Source organism: Bos mutus, chromosome 2 (assembly GCF_027580195.1).
Source record: "Bos mutus isolate GX-2022 chromosome 2, NWIPB_WYAK_1.1, whole genome shotgun sequence".
NCBI lineage: Eukaryota > Metazoa > Chordata > Mammalia > Artiodactyla > Bovidae > Bos > Bos mutus.
The window spans coordinates 113,818,737-113,840,639 of NC_091618.1; the positions used below are offsets into that span (position 1 = coordinate 113,818,737).

General features: G+C 41.8%; 1 protein-coding gene and 1 long non-coding RNA gene across 3 annotated transcripts in view; one reads left to right on the forward strand and one right to left on the reverse strand.

Annotated features, from left to right (window-relative positions):
* The window catches only part of WIPF1 (WAS/WASL interacting protein family member 1), a 129,013-nt gene that overhangs the window by 71,443 nt on the left and 35,667 nt on the right, over positions 1–21,903 (reverse strand). The window contains exon 2 of one of the 2 annotated variants that reach the window (XM_070358683.1): positions 8,289–8,356. The exons of the other annotated variant lie outside the window; for it this stretch is intronic. The gene's annotated coding sequence lies outside the window, so the exon portion shown is untranslated. The remainder of the gene's footprint in view (positions 1–8,288; positions 8,357–21,903) is intronic. 2 annotated transcript variants of the gene reach the window in all.
* LOC138984426 (uncharacterized) lies at positions 8,368–20,670 on the forward strand. The gene is made up of 3 exons (XR_011461701.1): positions 8,368–8,542; positions 12,515–12,617; positions 20,435–20,670. It is a non-coding gene; the product is annotated as an uncharacterized lncRNA (long non-coding RNA).

Sequence of the window (21,903 nt, forward strand, 5' to 3'; positions counted from 1 at the left end):
TAAGTGAGGACAAATACCATATGATGTCACTTAAATGTAGAATCTAAAATACAACACAAATGAACATATCTACAAAGCATAGACTGTTTCTCTATGTCTGTGTCACAGACACAGAGAAAAGACTTGTGGTTGCCAACAGGAAAGTGGGGAGGGTTAGACTGGGAGTTTGGGACTAGCAGATGCAAACCATTACATATACTATGGAAAAACAGCAAGGCCCTATTGTACAGCACAGGAAACTCTATTCAATATCCTGCAATAAACCATAATGGAAAAGCACATAAATAATAATAAATATATATATATAACTGAATCACTGTGCTGTACACCAAAAACTAATACAACATTGTAAAACAACAATACTTTGACCAAGAAAAACAACAAACAAAAAACAGACCTTGATTAATCCTCACCACCCCTAGTGTTGCCCCCCTGGTCCACGGCAGTGTCATCTCTCACCAGATATTGCAATGGCCTCTCTCTTCAACTCTTGCTGTCCTGTACTGTATTCTCAACATAGGAGCCAGAGGCATCCTTTAAAGAGCAAAGTCAGAGCATCAACTCTCCATGGCTCAAAGTCCTCCCCAAATTCCCCTCACTCTTGAGTGGAAGCTAGCGTCCTACATGGGCCTATAAGGCCCTCCAGGACTCCTCCCTACTTCCCTCCTCCTCACTTGGTCCAGTCACACCAGCTCCTCCTCATTCTTTGAATACATCAGATTTGCTCTGCCTCAAGGCCCTAGGTAACTAACTGCAAGGCGAATTCTCTCACCTCTTCCAAGTTCTCACTCCAATGCCACCTTCTCTGTGACAATTACCCTACCCACCCCACTTAAATCTGTACGCCCACCAATGCCCTCCCGCATGTCTTCCTTAGTCCTTGTTACTTTCTAACCTTGGAACAGACTATGTAACATCCTATTTTATTAGGTTTACTATTATTATCCACATCTCCCACCTAGAATATAAGATCTACATGGAAGGTGCTCAAAAAATATTTCTGAATTAAGGGAAAATGCCCTTCGAAAGGCAAAAAAAAAAAAAAACCAAACCAAACCCCATAAATTATCAAGAGTCCAAAAAGGGCTTGTAATGTTCAATTGCAGGACCTGTATATTACATTTTATTTTCTTACAATACTTACGGCAATTTAAAGAGAAGGGACAAAGAACTAGGACTGACACTGAGGAGAGTTTGCTGCTTGCCCAGGAAGACCCTGTGGAGGGGCATTCCCGGGGGGGTGGGGGCTGGATCACCACACTTCCAGCTCAGGGACTTCACCTAAAGGTCCCCAAATCTTCTTACCTAGAGGCCCCCAAATCTCCTTCTTATCGGGAACCAGAGGGCTCAGACTCAGAATGACTGACCCACCTTACAAATTCACGAGAGGCTCCCAGGCACACCAGGATTCACAAATGATGGCATTACTTTCCAGTGACCATGGCCACTGTCCAGAATATACTCCTCTGAGATAATGGTATCCAGGAAACTGATGTACTTTTTCTGAAGGGATCTTGGAATCAGGGCTAAGGTTGAGCAAGCCTCTTGGAGGCTACTTAATCTGGGCCATGGTGAGTCCTAATCTTCATCCATGCTACCCAAGGGACAACCCCCTCTTACTCCACAGTCCTGTCCACAATATTGAGGGTCTCTCTTTTTGGCCAACCCTGGGCAACACTGGGGATTTTTCCTTTCTGGGCTGTCCTTTTCTTTGCTCCATGGGAGCCATCACTGCATACAAACTTTCTCCAGGTAGGATAGATTAGGTGTCTACTGTCAAGGTTACACCCATATTGCTGTGGCTCCTTCCAGGAACAGAGGTCATTTAGCTGGAGTTTTGTGAGCCCATAAACTCTTCAGTCTCTTGGCCTGCTCTTTTTTAGGCATGGGTCTGGCCTCTGTAGAGCCTAGAGGGGCACTGACATCAATGTCAAGTCCTTGGGAGTTCTCAACACTGCTGCCCATGCCAGAGTCAGGAGCCTTGATCCACGTCCCCACTGTCACTAACTAGCTCTGTCAACCAGGACAAATCTCCTAGCCATTCTGGGTCTCCGTTTCCAAATCTAAAAATGATAGGATTGAACCCATGACTTATGTGTGTGTGTGAGTCTCTCAGTCCTGTCTGACTCTTTGCGACCCCATGGACTGTAGGGCCTGCCAGGCTCCTCTGTTCATGGAACTCTCCAGGCAAGAATGCTGGAGTGGGTTGCCATTTCCTTCTCCAGGGGATCTTCCTGACCCAGGGATGGAACCCCAGTCTGCTGCATTGCAGGCAGATTCTTTACTGTCTGAGCCACTGACTGAACCCTTGAAGGTTCCTTCTATTTCTAAAAACCCAGAGTTCTGTTTTTTTATCTATCTCTTTAAGTTTTGAATAGTGACAACAGCATCCAAAATCCTCTTTCTGAAACTTTCCCCAAGGCCAGATGTTCCTGGCACTGAAGTAAGAGAAAAAAATAGTTTTTGAATAACCTAACATTTTTGTCTTTTGGAGCAAATTATCCTCTGGCCTTTTCAATTCCCCTTCCCCTATTGCTACTTCCTTATGAATCCTTAAAAGCAGTTTTTAAAAAGTAAACTGTCTATTCTACCCTTCCAGATTCACCACGATTTATCTTATAATAACATTATTTCCTCCCCAATTATTTTCCCTACATAAAACCTCTCAAACACTTTGATTCTGGCAACTGTGCTTATTCATCAGCCTTGATTTGCAGGGAAAAGCATTAAATGCTCCAAGGAAGTAGCACATAAAGCTTAGAGGCAGGGCTGGGGGAGGAAGTAAGCTGTCCATGCAGGTGAGTTCTTTCCTGAGCCTCAGTCTTCAGGAGGTGATGGGCATTTTAGGCGGGACTGAGAGTTAAGCACAGAAAGAAGAGGGGCATACAAAGGGAAGGAAAGAAAGAGTGAAGGCGCAAGTCTGCTTTGAAAGAGCTTTCAGGCGAAGCCCTGGTGGCAGCCCATCAAGAATGTTCAGTTGGTTAAATGACTTCTGGAACTGAGACTTTCCTAAGAAGCCACACCGCAGTGAGAGGGCGGAGCTGGCGCCTTCTGTGCAACTGTCTGCGTAGCAAGCTGCTGAGGTATTGGGCAGCCCCTCCACTGGTCCCACTCCCAGTTTCCAGGAGGCAGGATCATTCTACAGGTCTCTAAAGCCTTCAAGGAAGACCAGATCTTTTTGTAGCCAGCCTGGAAATCAAAAATGCTCCAAACCACCCCTTAAAAAGTCAGGTATTTATTGAAAGAATAGCAATTCACTAGCAGACCCTCCAAATGAATCTATAGGCATAATACATGAATAACTTCCTAGCTTGAAGTTAGCAGCATATTCTAAATAATTGTAGGTGCCAAGATATCATCGAATGACTTTTAATTGAGGAAGCATCTCCAGGAGATAGTGAAGGATAGGGAATCCTGGCATGCTGCCGTTCATGGGATCCCAAAGAGTCTGACACGACCTAGCAACCGAACAACAACATGTATGTATGGGTGTGTGCAAACATGTATCCTGATATTAAAAAAACAAAAGACTTTGTTTTTAAGTCACACTAGGATTACAAACCAATACAATGAGTGAACCTCAAATATGACATATTATTAAAACCCAGACACAAACAAAAGTAGGAAGCAAGCCTAACTCATACCAGAAAATATCAAAAACAGACACTCTGGTAAGTATCCAGCTAGTTAGTCTCAAAGCAGTAACTTCTAATTAGTATTGACAAATTACAATGGGGGTGGTGTATGAATACCTCCTGGTGAAACTGGCATGGGATATCATGTACACCAGGAAGAGCTGCTGCTGAAGTTTGCTCGTTCGTTGCATCATAACAGGGTTCCACCTCCAGGATTCCTCTCGTCCTAGTTTATTTATTTATTTATTGAGAAAAAGTTTTCTCTGTCTCTCAGTAACAAACAAATGCAAGCATTTTGGTCATTTTCCAACACCCTTTTGAGACGGGTGGAGAACAGCACCAATTTTTTAACTGATGAAGAACTGGAGGGAAACTGAAATGGCAGAGGCAAGAATCAGTCAGGTACACAGGCAGTCTGTTCCCTCATCTCGACGGTACTTCATTTAGAAGTCAGTGCCTCCATCACAAGCAGTCCCCACAGGACTGTGTCCCTCTGCCCATCACATCTTCCCTACCAGCTCCTTCCTGAAAGTCTGAATCGAAACAAACAGCATGGCCACAACTCCAGAAGAGTCCCACTGCTCTTATTCCTTTTCCTGGGACAACAGCTCAATTCCTCTTTGGGTCCTTACTACCCAGAAGCAAAATACTTTTTTTTGTTTTTTTTTGAGGCATTCATGAAGAAAAATGACAATGGTTTTGTAATCTGAGGCATCTTTGAGTCTGTGTGTTTGGAGGGAGGGTGGTATAGGAAGACATAATTACTAGATGATTCTCAGAAAGTATTTTTATCCCAGCATGGAGTTCAGTTTTAGTCAACAGAATTGAGGATAAGGCTTTTTCCTGAAGTTTACATAGCTAAAAAAGTATAAAGTATGGAAAGAATAAAAACCACTACCCTAAGCTCTTCCCTTTCTTTCCCTTCCCTTCACTTTTGTCAGTTTTCAAAAACCAAACTGCTTATAAGCTGAAAATGACTGAAACTTTGTGTAGCACTCTGAAGAGTTAAGATAAAAATTATACTGTTGAAAAAAAAATATTATTGAAATTCATGCTCTTTCCCAAGGGTGGAGGTCACAGGAGGCAGCTGGTACCAGTAGATGATATGAACATTAGAACCTGAACATGCAATACTTTAAAAAAATCTATAGTTCTCTAAACATCCAGAATATATGAAGAACCTTAAAGTTCAACAACCAAATACCAAATAACCTCACTGAGAAACAAGCAAGGGACTTGAACTGGTATTTCTCCAAAGATGACATACAAATGCCAACAAGCATATAAAAGGATGCTCAATGTCACTAATTGTTAGAAAAATGCAAATCAAAACTGAGATATCATCTTACATCCTTTAGGATGGCTGTGATGGGAGGGGAAAAAAAGCAGAAATTAACAAGTATGAGCTAGGTTTTGGAGAAAATGAAACCCTGGGGCAGTGTTGGTGGGAATGTAAAAAGGTACAGCTGCTATGGAAAACAGTATGGCAATTCCTCAAAAAATGAAAAATAGAAATACCATATGATTCACCAATACCACTTTGGAGTATATATACAAAAGAAATGAAACCAGTATCTCAGACAGGTATGCGTATACCCATGCTCACAGCAGCATTAGTGAAAATAGCCAAAGGCAGAAGTAAGCTAAATGTCACCCACAGATGAATGAATACAGAAAACGTGGTATATCTAACAGACTATACTATACAGCCTTACAAAGGAAGGAGATTTTGACATATGCTACCACATGGATGAATGTTGAAGACTTTATGCTAAGTGAAATACAGCAGTCATAAGAAGACAAATATTGTATCATTTATATGAAGTATCTAGAGTAGTCAAACTCATAGAAACAGAAAGTAGAATGTGGGTGTCAGGGGCTGGGGGGAGGGGAAACGGAGAGTTGTTTCATGGCTACAGAGTATCCATTTTCAAAATGAAGAAGTTCTGAAGATGAGTTGTACAACAAGGTAAATACATTTAATGCTACTGAACTACACACTTAATAGTTAAAGATGGTAAATTTTATGTGTGTGTTACCACAGTTAAAAAACCAAATCTTTGCTCCCAATATTTCCCAGTATGGCAATGATGATAACAATACCTCTCCCATGCCCAGAACTTTTCTCTGAGAAAGCCCAGAGAGATGGATGGCCTACAGACCTGCTGATGTCAACACAGCAAGACGGCCAAGGATGAACTCAACTGTAAAGGTTGCACTCGTCAGTTTTATTATTTTCTTCTTCTCTACTAGCATGAATATTTTGTATATCTCACCCTTTCACTCCTCTGAAGCCCAAGCCACTCCAATATCTGTAGATGCTGATTCTGAAGTGTTACCCTGTATTATCTGAGATTCTGGGGAAAAGAGGCCTGCCTATATGTCAGGGTGCAGGAGAAGAGGGATTGTGAAGTCAGCCCCTTCCTCTTCTTATTTAGAGAATTCAGTGACATGCCCATGTAGTCCTTCCCCATAAAATTCAGCATTTTTCAACTCCAGATAAAAGGTGACCATTTATGTTTCTACTTTTGACCTCCACATTGAACTGGCGGCACTTCCTGTCTAAGAATTACATGTGAAATTAACATTCCAGGTGTTATCCACCATCCAGCAGGATCTAGCACCTTCTGCGCCTCTGAGTCCTCCTTCTTTTTTTTTTTAGAACCACTTTCAGGTTTGGGGGTCAGAGACTTTGCACAATAATGACACTTTATAAACCTTGTCTTGCATCCCAAACATAAAGGAACAAGGGGAATGTGGAAAGCTAGAGGAATGGATGGGCAGAGAACAGATGCCCCAAGGAGAAAGGGAAAGAGCTTTCAGAAGGATCCATTCCGAAAAAAGATGTCAAGTTCATCTGGAAAGCATTTAAAGAAATAAAAAACCCTTTTCTGCTATGAGCAGCAGATTAGCAGAACATAAAACTCTCCGAACAATAAACCTCTAGGACCAATTAAAAAATCAAAACAAAACTGAAAGAAGAGCTCCTTCTAGGCATGTCCAGCTACCACGAAGATGTAAGCCTCTTTCTGCTGTTCAGGGGTGCGCCTGGTGCCATATGCAAGAGACCTCTCCACCGCAGTTCCCTTCCATGTGGCTCCTCTAGGCATTTATTTGTGCAAAGGACTCCAATACCAAGAAAGTCCAATCTCCCCTCTAGCCCCTCCCCGTGACTGGAAACATGGGCTGCCTCCCTCAGAGCCAGTAAGGGTTTCCAGAAGCACCAGGGCTGAGATCTCTAACTTCCAATCCTCTCATAGTCTGTCAGTTTCCTCACCATCTTCTTGCACAACATAGTAGCAAAAAAATGAAAAAAATGTGGCAATCTGAGGATATCATCAACAATTTTCTCTTGCCTCATAGTTTTGGTTATTTTGCATTACTAGGATATAAACAACACGTGAGTCCGCTAACCCCTCACCCCACTGTTGTTCTTTCTTTCAGCACACTTTGTAGAACCCTCTGGGCTGGGATGGAGACAGGAAACAGGAAGCTCCCAAACCCGGGCTCTGCTCTGCTTTTCTCTCTCTACCTCTATTAACACATGAACACAGCTATGAAAGAAGATTAGTCTGTTTTCAAATGGTCCAGGAAAAAAACTCGTCGCTGGCTAACCTGTTCTAGTGCTTAGTAAGAGCCCAAGAAGGTAGTGACTTCCTTCCTGTCACTCAGATTTGAGACATTTTCCTTTTTTCTTCGGGTCTGAAAGTGGCAGGCCATTGTGTAAGAGCCTTTTATTGAAAGTTCCTTATTAAACTGCCCCTCATGAGATGAATCCTCTTGGGCCATTTAGCTGTATCTGGGCTCTAATTTGCAATGCTTCAACCATCTCTCGGGTTCTGCTCTAGACGCCTCAGATCTTCCTCTCTGGAGAACAGGGTGAAGACACAAAGCTCTGGTGGCAGGCAGACCTCATGGCTCCTGCACACCCAGAACATGACAGCTCCAAGCTGTGTTCTCAGACCTGGGGTGGGGGCAGGGCCGGCAGGGGCCTTCCTCATCCCCAATTCAAACTGCCCGCACCCCTTTACTTCCATTTTCAATAAAAGGAGGAAATTTTTAAAACAAATGTAGAAGACAAGTAGGAAGGAAGAGAGCATAAAAAATTTTAAAGGGAACTTAAGAATTTATAAAGATATGAGAAACAATTTTAACAGGAAATACAAGCCAAAAGATTCATTCCACCACAAGAAAAAAAGTGCATAAAAGCAACAGACTTTTGCATAGTCTTATAGCCTGTTTGTCCACACAATACTGTCGCATTTTCTACTGCCCTTTGAACACCCTGAGACTGCCCGCAAACACAAGCTGATGTGTCCTGGTTTATGCTAACAGGTGACCTTGATGAGAGGCTTAGCTAAATTCCATGAAATAAGTAATTTAAGGACCATGTGAAGGTTTGTTTTTTAGGGCACAGAGGTTCTGAACAGGGAAGCAAGAGGTTCTGACAATTTCATTTTCATAATAAGGGCTTGATGCTTGTTCCTCTAATGGCGCGTGGCCACCAGCTACACCCCGGCTCTTACATTCAAAGCTGGAGCAATTTCTTCATGTCGCAAAAAAAAGCGTTCAAGGCAGTTTAAGGAAAGAGAACCAGTTAGGTATTTTAGAGCGGCTAAAAAGATTTTTCGGCGGGGGGGAAGGAGCACTGACCTGCGTTGTTCTAATCCGCTGAAAACGGCCAAGTTCTTGAGCTCCCCTGCTGTCCTGCAGTCGGCTTCCTGTAAGTGTTGCATGTGACATTAGACTTCCTCACTGCACCTTCTCTGACTTGTTCAAGGAGCGGTCAGAGACATGTGATAAGATCGCCTCCCTGCCTACTTCACGCTGGGGTAACCCTGTGTCTCAAGAAATGGCTGTGTCCCCACAGGGGTCCCCAGCTGGCCCCAGACATCCCCAGGGCTCAGGTAAAGAGGAGAGAAGCAAGGGGGTGGGGTGGGGGAGGCAGGGAACAGTGGTGTCTGGGCTCCTGGCTCTTCTGATGCCACGAGGCTCTTGGGCCCCCCGGGTAGCCCCACCTTGGGGAAGGGTGGCCCCTGGGAAGGGCAGCCAGCTCACGGTGGAGCCTGGAGCTTGGGCGCTGGCCTGTCACCAGGATGGGCCCAGTGCCACGGCCCTGGGGACTGCTGAGGAAGGGCAGCCATGAGCTGCACCCAGGGCGTCCCCAGGATCCTCTCTGGAGGGCGCCAGCATGGGCGAGCACACCCAGGGCCTGGCTCACGTTCTTCTGCACCGCGCAGCCACAAGGGCCACTCAGCCTGAGTATCCTGGGCCAGTCTCAAGTTCACGTCCAGTCTAGTTAGTCCTGCTGTCAGACAGTGTGCCCTAACTTTGGGTTCAGCAAACAAAGCCACGGTACTCTCTGTCTCCCAGGGCTACATAACTGGTACACATTTCCCACTTGCTGGTCTCCAAAATATGCCAGCCTTTTGGTTTCTCCTGAAAGGTTGACTTCATCTTCCTGTGGGATGGATGGGTTTCCTAGTGGCATGTGAGCCCTGGCTGTGGGGGGCCCTGATGCTGGCCTGCCAAGAGCACCAGGGAGAGTGCCCTTCTGTGCCCCCAGCAGGGGTGAGGCCTGGAGCAGAGCTGAGGCAGGACCAAGCAGGAACCTCAAGGGTGCCATTCTAGCCTGCTTGTTCCTGTGGTCAGTCCCCTCCTCTCCTCTTTTATAATTCCTCGAGCCCTCTGGAGGGCCAACACACTGGAATTTATGGATGTAGGCAGTGGTGTGTGGAAGTGAAACAATGTCTTGGACCAAGGGGAAAATAGTCTGTAATTTATACAACCTGACTCAGTGCAGAAACCCCAATGACTGTTTCTATTTGGCTACCCTGGCGTAATTCTTTTTTTTTTTTTTTTAAATGCTTTTAAAGGGATTTTTTTTTCTTTTTAGTTGTTTTTTATAAAGGTAACTGTAGACAAGCCTACTGTTCCAAGTCTTGAAAATATGACCCTGTAATTCCCCAAAGAAGTTTTCCATGTGAGAACACCAAGTGAGGAAATGGATCCTGGGAGTCAGGACTTTGGATAACACGAAACTCTGCAGTCTCACCACATGAGTGCCTTTCTGGCTTTGAAAACACACATAACTGTTTTTACCATTCTGACAGCTGATGGCTGGTTTTCTGACTGAACTGTACAGTTAGATTAGCCATCTGAGTCAACATAGCTAAAAGCACAGCCATCACTTTAAAAAGAATAATGGTAAAACTTGGCCATCTTGGAAAAACAAAATACTCCATGGATGATAAATAATAATGAATCGACTTGAATATATTTAGAAGTGTCACATTCTGGGATAAGCTGCCAGTTCCCTTTTTTTAAACTAAGCAGTTACATATGTTCTACTTCAATCATGCTCTGTGTGGAATTTTCAATGGTCTCAACAAAATACATTATAACTTCCCTTAAAATTTCCTAACCTGGCTTCCTGTCCATGCTTTTTGTTTTTTCTGTTTAGGTATTAAAAGAATTTTAACAACTTTGTCTTTTAGAGCAGTTGTAGATTTACAGAAAAATCAAGAAGATAGTCGGGTTCTCATTCTGTACCCAAGCTCCCTGATATTAAAATCTTACATTTAGTACGATAGATAAAGAGAAATTAAGAAACCAAAACTGATACATTATTAACTAAGGACCATAGGTTATTTCAGTTCAGTTCAGTTGCTCAGTCGTGTACAACTCTTTGCAACCCCGTGAACCATAGCACTCCAGGCCCCCCTGTCCATCAGCAACTCCCGGAGTCCACCCAAACCCATGTCCATTGTGTCGGTGATGCCATCCAACCATCTCATCCTCTGTCGTCCCCTTGTCCTCCTGCCCTCAATTTTTCCCAGCATCAGGGTCTTTTCCAATGAGTCAGCTCTCCGCATCAGGTGGCCAAAGTATTGGAGTTTCAGCTTCAGTATCAGTCCCTCCAATGAACACCCAGGACTGATTTCCTTTAGGATGCACTGGTTGGATCTCCTTCCAGTCCAAGGGACTCTCAAGAGTCTTTTCCAACACCACAGTTCAAAAACATCAATTCTTAGGCGCTCAGCTTTCTTCACAGTCCAACTCTCACATCCATACATGACCACTGGAAAAACCACAGCCTTGACTAGACGGACCTTTGTTGGCAAAGTAATGTCTCTGCTTTTTAATATGCTGTCTAGGTTGGTCATAACTTTCCTTCCAAGGAGTAAACGTCTTTTAATTTCATAGCTGCAATCACCATCTGCAGTGATTTTGGAGCCCAGAAAAATAAAGTCAGCCACTGTTTCCACTGTTTCCCCATCTATCTGCCACGAAGTGATGGAACCGGATGCCATGATCTTGGGTTTTCTTAATTTTTCCCCATGTCCTTCTTCTGTCGCAGAAATCCCATCCAGGATACAACATTACGTTTAGTCATGGAGCTTACTTAGGCTCCTCTTAGCTGTGACAGTTTCTCAGACTTTGCCTGATTTTGATGACCTCGACAGTTCTGAGGAGTACTGGTCAGGTATTTTGTAGAAGGTTCCACAGTTGGGATCTGTCTAATGTTTTTCTCATCATCAGACAGGGTGATTGGGTTGTTTAGAGAAAGACCACAGAGGTAACGTGCCATTTTAATCACATTACATCATGAATATTTACTGTCAACGTAATTTCACACTGTTGATCGCAGCCTTGGTCACCCAACGTAATGCTTGTCATGATTCTCCACGGAAGGTTGCTCCTCACCCTCTTCTCTACTGTTACACTTTGGAGAGAAAAGCTTAAGGGTGGAGTATCTATATAAATTATTTTGAATTTTTCTGCACAGAAGACTTATCACTTCTCCCCATATATTTTCAGTCATTTTTTTATATCAGTATGGTCTCACAGATATTCATTTCATACTTTGGGTTATAATTCAACACCAGTTTGCTAACTTTGTTGCTCAGATCAATCTCCTTTGGCTGGTGGGAGCTCTTTCAGTGGGCTCCTTGTTCCTTTGATATTCTCCTGTCAATATTGTTTCTTGGTTTTTGTTTTCGAGCATTTCATTATTTTCTGGCACTAAAATACACTCCATGCTTATCAAATATAGTTCTTCCCCAGCTGTCCATGACATTTTTTGTCTTGACACATGAATGAAAGAAAATAAATCTATGGGCCTGAGAAAACTTTTATGTACCTTCAATTTTCATTAGTTCTGTCCCGTGTATTAGTAAACGCTTTTTGAATTTTTGAAGACTTTTTTATATGTACCATTTTTAAAGTCCTTATTGAATTTGTCACAATATTGCTTCTGTTTTATATTTGGGTTTTTTTGCCACGAGGCATGTGGACCCTTAGCTCCTCAAGCAGGTATCTGACCCACACCCTGTGCATTAGGGAAGGCAAAGTCTTAACCACTGGACCACCAGGGAAGTCTCTAGTAAATATTTCAAAAATTGCTTTTATAAACTTAGTCCTATCTTCTACCAGCAAGAAAATGCCAAAACACCAACCGAGTGAGATTCTGCATTTCCTTAATTCCAAGACACATGTTTTTTTTTTTTTCCATATTCTAACATTTCTGGAAACAAAGTGTACATTTAATACAATGTCCTTGCCCCTACCTCCTAGCCTGTCATAAATTTAATGGTACACCTTACAGCTGATGGTGTCTTGGGAATGGAGGGAATATAGCAGTTAGTTATTTGGACTACAGACATTATTTAACTACTTTCACTGATTTTTCTTTCCCCCACTGAACAAATACTTTGACTAAAGTGGTTTGATGTGTAGCATCTACAGATTTTTACCTGTTTCCAGACACAATCTAACTTTACCTCAGATCACAAATTCCCATCAAGTGTTAAATTCTTTTCAACTTTTTACGGATTTAAAATCTGACTCCTTTTATGTCTACCCTGACACTTTTTCAGGATCTTGGACTCCATCATCATGCCTGAGGAGCCTAACAGTGACAGCAAGTGGCTGCAGGAGTGATGTCTCACGCCTGTGGATGAGGACTAAACGAGCTTACTGGTCAGAACCAGATCTGAAAGGCCTCCCTAGTTCCACCTCTCCACTCAGGGAAGCCACCCAGCTACAGAACGGCAAAACTGGCTATTCTGTTCTCTGTGGCTGGGAACTCACGAACTGCTGCTGCTTTGGGAGTGTCACACTTTATAGCTTTTTTTTCTTTTAATGGACAGAAACTTGTTCACCCAGTCACCATGGCCATATTTCAGTCACAGATAAAATGCCCAATCTTTTCATCCAGGCAGGAGAACTTGGATACTCTAAATACTATTTTCTGTCCTGTGCTATGTTAAGTCACTTCAGTTGTGTTTGATTCTTTATGACCCTATGAATTGTAGTCCGCTAGGCTCCTCTGTCCGTGGGAATGCTCCAGGCAAGAATACTGAAGTGGGTTGCCCTCCTCCAGGGGATCTTCCCCACCCAGGGATTGAACTCGGGTCTCCTGCCTTGGCAGGCAGATTTTTTACCAACTGAGACATATGTGTAAAATGTACTAAGATACTGATGGTGCCCTAGTCATCTCACTAGCATTCAGAAGAGGTTGGAAGAGTTGCCACACTGACTTTTTAGGCAGCTCTTACCACATGCAGTTGTCCCTTGGTATCTGTAGGAGATTGGTTCCAGGACCACCCCCCCAGCCACCCCATCCCGACAAATCCGAGGATGCTCAAGTCCCTTAAGTCAGCCCTGTGTATTCATGGTTCCACACTGGTGCATAGAGAGGGCCTAGTGTACTTTGATTTAATTCTCACAGCAATCCTGTGATCCCCACTTCACAGAGAAGTAGTCAAATTAGAGGGGCTAAATAACTGCTCAGGGGCCACTGATAAGTTTGAAGCTGGAGATTCAGCTGACTGCTATTCTTTGCTGTAGATGATTTACCATCTATAACTCACAAACGGGCACTTTACTGAATATAGTTCTATTCTCTAATTAATTTTTGCACATGCTTTTCATCTCAGCCAAAGCTAAGTGACAGGACAGAAACTATGTCTTTTGCTTGTTTTGGCCACATTATGCAGCATGTGGGATCTTAGTTCCCCAACCAAAGACTGAACCTGGGTCCCCTGCATTATAAGGCAGACCACTAGACCACCATGAAAGGTCCTAGGACAGTGTCTTTTACCCCATTAACTCAGCCTCATTCCAGCAACTGTCTGTTAACTCTGCACTTCTGCCTTACTGGTAATCAAATTTTTTATTAGAAAAAAATCACAATTTTTCTAATAAAAGTAAATAATTAAGCTTCATAATTTCCCTCCCCACTACATTATTTTTCAGTTATTAGCTTCTTAAATTTTAAACTTATTTTGTTGCTTTTCACTCCTTTAAATAAAAGGCTTAACTTTTTATCTAACTATATTTTTAGTATCAGATCAGACCAGATCAGTCACTCAGTCATGTCTGACTCTTTGCGACCCCATGAATCGCAGCACGCCAGGCCTCCCTGTCCATCACCAACTCCCGGAGTTCACTCAGACTCACGTCCATCGAGTCAGTGATGCCATCCAGCCATCTCATCCTCTGTAGTCCCCTTCTTCTCTTGCCCCCAATCCCTCCCAGCATCAGAGTCTTTTCCAATGAGTCAACTCTTCGCATGAGGTGGCCAAAGTACTGGAGTTTCATCTTCAGCATCATTCCTTCCAAAGAAATCCCAGGGCTGATCTCCTTCAGAATGGACTGGTTGGATCTCCTTGCAGTCCAAGGGACTCTCAAGAGTCTTCTCCAACACCACAGTTCAAAAGCATCAATTCTTTGGCGCTCAGCCTTCTTCACTGTCCAACTCTCCCAATCCATACATGACTACTGGAAAAACCATAGCCTTGACTAGACGAACCTTTGTTGGCAAAGTAATATCTCTGCTTTTGAATATGCTATCTAGGTTGGTCATAACTTTCCTTCCAAGGAGTAAGTGTCTTTTAATTTCATGGCTGCAGTCACCATCTGCAGTGATTTTGGAGCCCAGAAAAATAAAGTCTGACACTGTTTCCACTGTTTCCTCATCTATTTCCCATGAAGTGATGGGACTGGATGCCATGATCTTAGTTTTCTGAATGTTGAGCTTTAAGTCAATTTTTTCACTCTCCTCTTTCACTTTCATCAAGAGGCTTTTTAGTTCCTCTTCACTTTCTACCATAAGGGTGGTGTCATCTGCATATGTGAGATTATTGATATTTCTCCCGGCAATCTTGATTCCAGCTTGTGTTTTTCCCAGTCCAGAGTTTCTCATGATGTACTCTGCACATAAGTTAAATAAGCAGGGTGACAATATACAGCCTTGAAGTACTCCTTTTCCTATTTGGAACCAGTCTGTTGTTCCATGTCCAGTTCTAACTGTTGCTTCCTGACCCGCATACAGGTTTCTCAAGAGGCAGGTCAGGTGGTCTGGTATTCCCATCTCTTTCAGAGTTTTCCACAGTTTCTTGTGATCCATACAGTCAAAGGCTTTGGCATAGTCAGTAAAGCAGAAATAGATGTTTTTCTGGAACTCTCTTGCCCCATAATTCAATATACTCTACATTGTTAATTTTAAAATAGTCTATAGTTGCAGAAGTGATTTCCTTTTTGATCCAAAAATTATTTAAAAGGATCATATCTCAGTTTCAAGTGCTCAGATGGAGGTGGAGGTAAAAGCCATCTTGTGTAACTTTCAGTGCTATGTTTTTGTTATATGTCTACTTTTTGGTTAGTTTAAGTTGCTTTGTGGTGTAGTATTTCATCAATTCTTGAAATTATCCATGGTCTTTTGAAAAACTACATATATTTCCTATTTATTGGGTTAGGTTAATAACTGTTATGTAGATCTTTTGTTCCTACTTAATTTTATCTGCTTGATCAAATTCTGAAAGTATTCTGTTAAAGTCTCCCACTATGATTATGGAAAACTTTATTTGTATTTTTAAATTTTTATTTCATGTATATTTTTAATTTGCATTATTTTGCTTGTATTTTTTAACAAGTTTTGGTTTATCTAATTCAGTGTTAAATGTTCAGTTCCTACAGTTTCATTGTTATTGAAGCTTGTTTAATATCTTTTGTTTTATATCTTGTTCAATATTTCTTTTACATTTATTCCTACACTTTTTAGAGTTAATATTAACACTCCTATTTTTGTTTGTTAGAATTCATCAACCTATCCCTTTATTTTCTGCCTTTCTGTATAATTTTGGTATACAAACACTTCTAAAGACAGCATTTAGCTAGATTATCTTTTTAATCAATCTTATTTTAATAGAGGGATTTAAATGTGAGTGAATCACGCTCACTGTTGTATGCTCATCTTATGCTTGCCATTTTATCATATATATTCTGTTATATTGTTTTTTTGTTCCCTTTTTCGTGATCTTTGCTGATTGACTATGGTTTATATTATTATAGCACCCCTGGCTCTGTAGGTGTATTTTAATATCTAATGGTTTAGAAATCCTCCCTATTATACTTTTTTCTACAGGTTAAAATATATGTAACCTTTCTTGGTGAACATCAGAGAACTGCACAGTAAGACCCTGTTAATCGGTAAGGTCAAGCCATTGTTTTGGGAAATTTAATGGTAGGTTCATGTCAATAACAATAATAAATTTTGTGTATATGGGGATGACACTACACAGGCATTAGAAACTCTTCTAAAGAGTATGTGGCCAGGTCTCCATTCACTTCCCTCCCTGCTTCCAACAACAAGAACTGGCTATAGCTTTCACAAATCATGTGGATGAATGTGGGCAGAAGGGCAGTCAAGAACCTAGTGGCTGGCATGTAGCCAGGAACATCCTGAGGAATGTTTGTGCAAATTTTGGACTCAGATATGCGGGCACTTTAGAGATCTGTAGAAGGGAGGCTCTCAAGGTGAACTTCCTGCTATCTCACTTCCAATCACTAGAAGTCACCATCAGCTGAGAAATCTAATCTAGATTTAGGTAAGAACACCAAAGTAAGACTACAAGAACATAAACATATCCTTGAAAGACATGAAAAATCCAAATTGAGGAAATAATGTTGCTAGACCTACTGAGGAGGCTAAAATTCTCAGGTTCTTAGTGTCTAGTTAAAAAAACTCAGTATTCAACAATTTTCCCCTAAAAATGAGGTGTTTTCCACTTTTCAAAAACTTTGATGTAGGTGAAAGGGTGATAGGGAAAATTCTGGCCATAAAATACCTACGCAGGTATTCTTTGTATGTGTTTCTATTTGTGCATGTGTTTGAATAAAGGTTAACATTAAGATTCCATATTTTATTTTTTATGGAGAATCCCAGTGGGAGGGGAGCAATAAGGATAAAGGTGAAACAACTGTTTGAAGACCTGCCATTATTAACTCTCAATTTACTAGACTGAGATCCTAGTTTGAATCACAAATAAGTGATTAAATACCTTAAAAGAGCGATTCTGTTCTAACATAACATATTTTAAAAATTAATTTAGCCTCATAAAATTTTATGAAGCAAATCTTTTCTAAGTATTCTCATAATACAAAAGGGGGGACTAAGGGATTCCAAGAGTTGAAGGGATTTGTTCAAACAAGTAAGTAAGTGATAGAACTGGGATTTAAACCCAAAGCTTCTGACTGCAAGACCAGTGTCATTTCCAATATACACCAAAACTTTTTTTTTTTGGTCGACATGTGGCATTGTAGCTCCCTGACCAGAGATTGAACTCATGCCCGCTGCACTGAGAGTGTAGAATCTTCACCACTAGACCAGCAGGGAAGTCTTACATCAAAACTTCTGTCTCAGAGAAAGCTAAACCCGTGCACACCACATGCATGTTGTAAGAGAGAAACTGCAGCGAGGTACACCCTTGGTAGTCAGTGCTTCACGATGTAGGTCAAACAATTCAGCTGGACCTAGAACAACTGTTTCTACACTGACCCTGAGTGACTTCTGGAGCATTATGTCATGCCAAAGGCTTTCCTCATTCGCAATCAAGCAAAAAGACACCATGCACCACATTTCGGAGTCCTAGGAACAGCTACAAAGAAGAAGAAGGGTCAAAAAAGTTCTCTTGCTGATGCACTGCACTCTGGTACATTTGATTATGTCCTTGTAATGTAATTGAAGAGTCATTCTTTGGCATACCATAGGGCCTGATATCGACAAACAAACTGGCCCTTTCCAATATCATGCAGTTTAATTCCAAACATCTAGGCCTCTCACTCATCTTTGTTATTGATCAAAATGTTGAAAAGATATGGCAAACTCCCTTACTCATAAAAAGACTGGCTAGGGACACAAAGAAAGCCTTGCCATTCACCTAGGATGAGTTTTAAGAAGCCTATAAATACAGAACTCCAGGGGTGGCAGACAGTATTGAGAACCAAGACCCTCTCATACATTTGTTGCTCCATTCTTTTAGGCGGAATAGTGAAAAAAAGAATGCAAGGCAATCTTAAAATTCAAAAGTGAACCAAGATTATTGGTAGAGATTATGAGTGGGTATTATGCAGATTTGTAGCCCCAATTCAGAATTTGTATTTTCCCTACACATATCTATAACATAGGAGCAGGAGAACAGTTAATTGCCTATTTGTACAATCTTCCTACTCAGATGTAACCCTCTCTTCCACATTTAACAGCATACAGAATAGGGCAGAATTGGTAAACAAGCTCACGTCACTCCTAAAAGGAAGGCTTCTGGAATCAAACTACCTGGGCTCAAATCCCAGATCCATTACTTACGAGTTGCAGCGAATTACTTTATTGTTTGGGGCCCAGTTTACTCATCTGTAACATGGAGATAACTTTCTGAGTACTGAGTGTGACAATGCATTCAAAGAGCTTAGCCAGTGCACTGCATAAATCGTGGCTACTATTACTGTTAGTAGGTGGAAATCTTATTAGGAAATTGTACGTTAGAACTTCTCATAAGAAATGTAATCAGAGTCAAGCAATGGGCTTTATCTCCGGGTGCTGTGTAAGCAGGAAATAAAAGATCTTCAGAAATCAGAGGCAGTGGAGTTACAGGTCCTCCAGTCATCCTAGAGAGGCACAGTCCAGCCAGGAAGTAGAATAGGAAGCCTGGAAGTGGAGTAGCATTTATGCTTCTAAATTTAGAAGAGTTGGATATATTTGTGTCTGATCAAAAAATGAGGGAAATGGTTTGTGAATTATATCTCCATTAATTTTTTTTTTAACGATGAAGGTTTCGTAACCAGTGAAAAACTATGGGGATGAGAAAGAAATGTTTAGAAATGGCCATGAGTGTAGGGAGAGGAACAGATGGCTACACAGGATTTTGAAGAAACTGTTTATGTGATGTGAAGTGTAACACTTTTAAGCCATGCCTTTGGGAAAAACTTAAATGAAACAGATATGTCACTCTTCAAGGCTATCTGGCTTTCTGATGTTTTCTGTGAATGAGACTCTAAGCAGGATCTGCACCATGTAGGGCCTCAGGATTTATTCAGGTTACAATTAAAGTGTGGGTCATATCCAGCTGAGCAACATCAAAGCCAACCACATCTGTTTATCACATATTTTCTGGTTTATGATTTGGATTTTGAAGTGGCTACAGACAGGCTGAATTACACAATTCTATAAATGAAGTAACCTTTCAAATGATAAACATCTCTCAAGATTTTATTAATATTTACAGTCATTCTGAATAACAATACATTGTATATACCATTATCTATTATTTTCTTTGTCTAGAAATAAAGCTGGTGCTTTGGGAAGTACCTAAAATAAAAACAAGGTGCTGTTTGTGGAACTGGGCTTCCCTAGTGACTCAGTGGTAAAGAATCTGCCTGCCAATACAGGAGATACAGGGGACGTGGGTTTGATCCCTGGGTCGGGAAGATCCCCTGGAGGAGGAAGTGGTAACCCACTCCAGTATTCTTGTCTGGATAACCCCATGGACAGAGGAGCCCCGTGGGTTATAGTTCATGGGGTCGCAAAGGGTGGGACATTTGCTGAATTACTGTTGCACATCTCTCAATGATATACTTTCTGTGCTGAAAGCCACATAGCAACTAATTAACTTCCAAGCACAAATTGATGTACAACAATGATCGAACATCTCTTTATCTAATAACAGTAGTCTGTTTATTGAAATGTTTCCTGAACATCTTATATAAACTGCATTTTAACCTTAGGGCACAGTGGAACATTAATAACATTGATGGAAGTGGAGGCAGAATAGGAATTAATGGAATATCACAATGAACTGATTATAGTTTTTGTTTTAATAAATTATACTTCCCTTTTTATTGAAAAAATGACTACCATGAACTGTAATGTTCATTAAAATACATAGAAATTTTTAGTAACAAGGTGTAAATAGGTGTAAAATAGGTGTAAAACCTAATAGGTGTAAAACCTTCCTAAGCAATAAGGAATATGCAGAGGGCAGATAAGTTGTGACCAGTAGTGTGCTACTAAATGTACCACTACATGTATAAATTCAGGTTAAAAATAATTCATTTAGCTTGATTAAAGACAAGCATTTAAGGTTACAAAAATAAAAACAGCTAAAGCAAGGCAACACCAACACCACCCTGGGCTGTCATTAATGATAAACTGTGTTGCGATCCAAACTGTAAAGGAAAAAAAGTCCAGGAATCCACTACCAAATGTGCTAACAGTGCACTGACACATCTTGGGGTTATGTTTCTCGTTTGCAAAGTTGCAATAACAGATATATTTTATTTACAGAAATCCAACTCTATGCTTGAAAGAGAAAGAACAAATAAATATACAGTGGCAGCCATTTCACTCACCACTCTGTGCAATCTCTCTTGAGACGAAAGCTGTGAGGCTATGGTTGTCACTGGCATGCCATGCTGGGTATAGTACCAGTCTTCAAAAACACGTATCATTCACATTCCAGGGCTCATAAATGGCAGCCGGCCACTTCACGTGGAAGTCAACCCCCAGTGATCAAGAGGAATCCCCAATAGAGGGAATTTCTACCTTAGCCACAACTGTAAACTTCACTGAACTCTGCTGGACCACAGATGTCTTGATCTCACCGTGGTTCCTCGTCCTGACAACGGCAGCTCAGAAACTCTGCTGCTGCAGTGACTCCCAGGCTCGGTTATAAGCCACCATGTCTTCTGGCGTGTCCTTCCCTCGTGTTCTCCTTACACCAAACGATGAAGTAAAGATTTGAGACAGAGTTTTGAAAAAAAATAAAACCCTTTCATTGTGGCCCAGTACCTGTGATAATTTCATGTCTTTTAAAAGGAAGTTTGGAACATTACTGCTCCTTTTAAAGGAAAAGAGGAGCAGCTAGGCTCACCGAGAGATGAACGACTATCTTAACACATGTAAATGTCCTAATGAAATGCTCCCCGCCACAGTCTTAAAAAAAACATGGAGCAATATGTACTGAAATAAAGAAATGACCTTCCATGTCTCAGTATGTCTCTGAAGTAAAGAGTGGCACTTCAGGCAATAAGCACATGAGAGAAAGGTGTTCTGTCTCCTGCAAAGCCAATCTTGGCCTTGGTTCAAGGTCAGCCTCTTCCTTCCAGACCCTCCCAGTAGAGGCTTGCCCCCTCCCTCCCCTGGACCAGTGGTTCCCTTGCCCCTCTTACCAGTCCACCTGGGGGTCGGCGGAGAGAAATGGGTCTGGCACCTTGCAGGGGTTTACTGAATGAATGAAAGATCACTGCCTCCCAACAACAGAGAAGAGCGGATACTCAGTCCAGTTCACTAGCTTCATAAACGGTCTACTCCCTGTATGTACAAAGTATGAAAACTTCAAAATGAAAAATGCTGGTGCCAATTCTAAGCTAACCTGCCTAGTAATTTATATATCTTAAGGCAAAACTGGACATAAAAACTCCCTCTGTCCCTCCTTCCATGATCTCCTGTACTTGCGCTTCTTGGATCTTTTACTTTTACTGAATCATAATACCATCTCAACTGCTCTTCTCAAAAAAGAATTAAACTCCTTAGCTTCTCAGTTTTCTTTCTAGGATTAAACATAAGCAGTACACCTCCTGACAATATTTTTAACAGAGAAATAGGAAGCCAAACAGAAGGCAATGGCACCCCACTCCAGTACTCTTGCCTGGAAAGTCCCATGGATGGAGGAGCCTGGTGGGCTGCAGTCCATGGGGTCGCTAAGAGTCGGATACGACTGAGCGACTTCACTTTCACTTTTCACTTTCATGCATTGGAGAAGGAAATGGCAACCCACTCCAGTGTTCTTGCCTGGAGAATCCCAGGGACGGGGGAGCCTGGTGGGCTGCTGTCTATGGGGTTGCACAGAGTCGGACATGACTTAAGTGACTTAGCAGCAGCAGCAGGAAGCCAAACAAGATAGAAAGTCTTTGACAAACAGAAGGCAAC